This window comes from Schistocerca gregaria, unplaced genomic scaffold, assembly GCF_023897955.1.
Source record: "Schistocerca gregaria isolate iqSchGreg1 unplaced genomic scaffold, iqSchGreg1.2 ptg001153l, whole genome shotgun sequence".
Lineage (NCBI taxonomy): Eukaryota > Metazoa > Arthropoda > Insecta > Orthoptera > Acrididae > Schistocerca > Schistocerca gregaria.
The window spans coordinates 15,001-20,000 of record NW_026062485.1 but is presented as its reverse complement, the minus strand read 5'-3'; the positions used below and the strand labels follow the sequence as shown (position 1 = coordinate 20,000).

Genomic DNA, 5,000 nt, shown 5'->3' with positions numbered 1-5,000 from the left:
GGGTAGTGTTTCCGACACCGCTTCCTGCGGTGGCAACGCTGGGGCAGAGTCGATACTCGCCCACTGGTGGAAGGTAAGCATTCTGCTTTACATCAGTACATAACTAATATTTCAGTCGTCTGACGTCCCTGCTTAGTAAATGATGCAGGACCACATACATAGATGATACATACTGTAAACTGGGGAGGACAGTGTGAACCGCACTCGACCCAGTCACCCTATCTCACAGTCCACTCTGTGTGTAACAAAGCGAAAGCACCAAAGCACTATCGTTCAACAACATCCATTTTATCCTCGCTGCCACAGGACACTATCCAAAGAACGACAAGAGGAACGTCACGTCCACTAATAAGACAGAATGTCTCACACCACCCGCAAACAACGCAGCTCAAATCAGCCAGCAACACCCACAGTGGTCCACCCAGTATCAACACAGGACGCAACGCCACGCCACAACACAAAAGGTACAAGTAATAAAATACCCTTTGGCCACACTCCTTATAAAGGCATCGAACCAACCCACCACCTGACACCAGCCAAACGTACATCCTGATTTGACACATCTCTGGCAACCTAACCCACGTTGGCCCTTAACCTAACCCACGTTGGCCCTTAACCTAACCCACGTTGGCCCTTAACCTAACCCACGTTGGCCCTTAACCTAACCCACGTTGGCCCTTAACCTAACCCACGTTGGCCCTTAACCTAACCCACGTTGGCCCTTAACCTAACCCACGTTGGCCCTTAACCTAACCCACGTTGGCCCTTAACCTAACCCACGTTGGCCCTTAACCTAACCCACGTTGGCCCTTAACCTAACCCACGTTGGCCCTTAACCTAACCCACGTTGGCCCTTAACCTAACCCACGTTGGCCCTTAACCTAACCCACGTTGGCCCTTAACCTAACCCACGTTGGCCCTTAACCTAACCCACGTTGGCCCTTAACCTAACCCACGTTGGCCCCTTAACCTAACCCACGTTGGCCCTTAACCTAACCCACGTTGGCCCCTTAACCTAACCCACGTTGGCACCTTAACCTAAGTTACGCTGCACCTTAACCCAAGTTACGCTGCACCTTAACCCAAGTTACGCTGCACCTTAACCCAAGTTACGCTGCACCTTAACCCAAGTTACGCTGCACCTTAACCCAAGTTACGCTGCACCTTAACCCAAGTTACGCTGCACCTTAACCCAAGTTACGCTGCACCTTAACCCAAGTTACGCTGCACCTTAACCCAAGTTACGCTGCACCTTAACCCAAGTTACGCTGCACCTTAACCCAAGTTACGCTGCACCTTAACCCAAGTTACGCTGCACCTTAACCCAAGTTACGCTGCACCTTAACCCAAGTTACGCTGCACCTTAACCCAAGTTACGCTGCACCTTAACCCAAGTTACGCTGCACCTTAACCCAAGTTACGCTGCACCTTAACCCAAGTTACGCTGCACCTTAACCCAAGTTACGCTGCACCTTAACCCAAGTTACGCTGCACCTTAACCTAACTTACGCTGCACCTTAACCTAACTTACGCTGCACCTTAACCTAACTTACGCTGCACCTTAACCTAACTTACGCTGCACCTTAACCTAACTTACGCTGCACCTTAACCTAACTTACGCTGCACCTTAACCTAACTTACGCTGCACCTTAACCTAACTTACGCTGCACCTTAACCTAACTTACGCTGCACCTTAACCTAACTTACGCTGCACCTTAACCTAACTTACACTGCACCTTAACTGTCACATGTAACGTCACAGGAATGTAGCTTTGCCTAACAGCAACCCTCTGAACATAGTTCACTGCTTGGATCCTCTGGTGTCATGTGTATTTCTTGATGCCATGGTGCGTACCCTCACATAAAGGTCTTTCGAGTGTTGCGTACTTTCTACACAGTCCCGCTAACCACTGGAAGGGTGTACCGCTACAGAACGAATATCGCCCTCCCCTCCTGCCCTTCCAAGCTGGTCGGTCAGGCGTTTGTTTGTGAAATGAGCCTTGCAGCTGTTCAGTTGCATTCGGTTGTCGATGCAGTCAGTGTACGTTGTGGTACGGCCTGTGTGGACTGTCCGCTGATGTACGCGTAACCCACACTGATCATCCGTCGTTACGTACTGAGTGACATAATGTGGCACATGCTTGACCGTACACCGGCTGCGCCCTACAATGGCGAATCATAAGGGCCATATGTTGTGCACGATGCTACTTGTCTCGTCTCCCCATTACAGCGAGATTGCACTGTTGTACGCCGTACAGACATGTGGTAGGTAGGTACGGACGAAAGTATTGCATGTTGGCCCCCCCCCCCCCCCCTCCTCCCTCTGCCGGGAATCAGCGTGAGCCGTCTGTTGATGTAGCGACGAGGGTTTTCCTATTTAATCGTATTGCCCCACACAACATGATAGCACGGTGGACCGCGTTCCACATCTGCGACATGCTACAGAGGCCGGTTGACAGTCGACCGCGCAAGGGACATTGCACACGTGCGCGGACCATCTTCCACGTGTTCTCTCGTGTACATGCCGCAGTGTGTATGTGGGCTGATGTAGCGTGTCGTGACACATAACATGCAGGCATGCCAGAATCGTAGATTTCGCAAATGTAGATTGACGTATACGTTTGCTGCCAAAGATCCGCAAATGAACTGGAAATCAGTTGTTGAGCGGTTGTTCGCGCTGCAGGTGCATCGGTGATAGCGACGATCGGTACATCTATGAACCGGTTGTTTCGGCGGTACCCGCCATGCCCCCGAACCTGAGTTGGCCATGTGGGTATGAAGCGATACGAGGCTGTGGCTTGGCGGGACAGTCCCCGGCCGGTGAGGGGGGGCCGCCCGGCGTGCTGGCCGCGCGCTGCGTGAGCGCACGCACTACAGCCGGCTGGTGGGGGGCGCCCAGTGGCAGGAGCGCCGGCCGACGGGCCCGGCTGGCGTCCCAGCTATGCGCCGGCGCACCCTGCGCGCGGCGCCAGGCGGCCAAAGTGGGTTCTGCCGAGCCCGGTGCGAAGCGCGGTGGACATCTGCAGTGTGCTGGTCCGATTGCGGACTGTGTGCGTTGAGGATGCGCCGCCGCCCGGCACTCGGCGTCGCGACGCCGTCTGCTGCTCGGTCGCCCCCAGCGGTTCTCGCAGGTGGTTTGTATCGCAGCTCTGCGGACGTGTTGGCGCGTGCGCTGTGCTGGGAGAGTTCGCTTCTGCACCCAAGTGGGGCTTTGCCCTTCTGTGGCGCTGGCGTTGGAGCTGCCGGTCACCGTAGGTGGCGCGTGTTGTTTCCCGCCGGCAATGCCACGACAGCACGCTCCCGGGCCTCTGTCGGCAGCGGCAAGCTCAGTTGGGAGCACGGGTGTTCGCACTGAAAGCGTCTACTCGCCCATCTCCGGGCGATTGCGCCTCTCTCGAACCCGACCAAGTACTTAGGACGGCGCTGCGCGCCGCCGGGACCTGAGAGGGTTTCGAGGTGTATCGTGCAGGGGAGCTCAGCCTCCTCCTGTTTGCAGAATAATTGAGCGGACGCTTGCGTGTTCGCGCGGGCCCTCGGGACACACTCCCGGGCGGCCGGCTGCTCAGCTCTCGTTGACGCAGCTCCCTGGTTGATCCTGCCAGTAGTCATATGCTTGTCTCAAAGATTAAGCCATGCATGTCTCAGTACAAGCCGCATTAAGGTGAAACCGCGAATGGCTCATTAAATCAGTTATGGTTCCTTAGATCGTACCCACGTTACTTGGATAACTGTGGTAATTCTAGAGCTAATACATGCAAACAGAGTCCCGACCAGAGATGGAAGGGACGCTTTTATTAGATCAAAACCAATCGGATTGGCTCGTCTGGTCCGTTTGCCTTGGTGACTCTGAATAACTTTGGGCTGATCGCACGGTCCTCGTACCGGCGACGCATCTTTCAAATGTCTGCCTTATCAACTGTCGATGGTAGGTTCTGCGCCTACCATGGTTGTAACGGGTAACGGGGAATCAGGGTTCGATTCCGGAGAGGGAGCCTGAGAAACGGCTACCACATCCAAGGAAGGCAGCAGGCGCGCAAATTACCCACTCCCGGCACGGGGAGGTAGTGACGAAAAATAACGATACGGGACTCATCCGAGGCCCCGTAATCGGAATGAGTACACTTTAAATCCTTTAACGAGTATCTATTGGAGGGCAAGTCTGGTGCCAGCAGCCGCGGTAATTCCAGCTCCAATAGCGTATATTAAAGTTGTTGCGGTTAAAAAGCTCGTAGTTGGATTTGTGTCCCACGCTGTTGGTTCACCGCCCGTCGGTGTTTAACTGGCATGTATCGTGGGACGTCCTGCCGGTGGGGCGAGCCGAAGGCGTGCTTGCGCGTCCCGAGGCGGACCCCGTTGAAATCCTACCAGGGTGCTCTTAGTTGAGTGTCTCGGTGGGCCGGCACGTTTACTTTGAACAAATTAGAGTGCTTAAAGCAGGCAAGCCCGCCTGAATACTGTGTGCATGGAATAATGGAATAGGACCTCGGTTCTATTTTGTTGGTTTTCGGAACCCGAGGTAATGATTAATAGGGACAGGCGGGGGCATTCGTATTGCGACGTTAGAGGTGAAATTCTTGGATCGTCGCAAGACGAACAGAAGCGAAAGCATTTGCCAAGTATGTTTTCATTAATCAAGAACGAAAGTTAGAGGTTCGAAGGCGATCAGATACCGCCCTAGTTCTAACCATAAACGATGCCAGCCAGCGATCCGCCGCAGTTCCTCCGATGACTCGGCGGGCAGCCTCCGGGAAACCAAAGCTTTTGGGTTCCGGGGGAAGTATGGTTGCAAAGCTGAAACTTAAAGGAATTGACGGAAGGGCACCACCAGGAGTGGAGCCTGCGGCTTAATTTGACTCAACACGGGAAACCTCACCAGGCCCGGACACCGGAAGGATTGACAGATTGATAGCTCTTTCTTGATTCGGTGGGTGGTGGTGCATGGCCGTTCTTAGTTGGTGGAGCGATTTGTCTGGTTAATTCCGATAACGAACGAGACTCTA

At 54.0% G+C, this 5,000-nt stretch overlaps 1 non-coding gene across 1 annotated transcript in view; it reads left to right on the top strand.

Annotated features, from left to right (window-relative positions):
• The first annotated feature begins 3,582 nt into the window (after positions 1-3,582).
• Positions 3,583-5,000, top strand: part of LOC126328981 (small subunit ribosomal RNA) — a 1,893-nt gene continuing 475 nt past the window's right edge. The window contains exon 1 of the ribosomal RNA XR_007562085.1: positions 3,583-5,000. This exon is cut by the window's right edge and continues 475 nt beyond it. This is a non-coding gene — a ribosomal RNA (small subunit ribosomal RNA).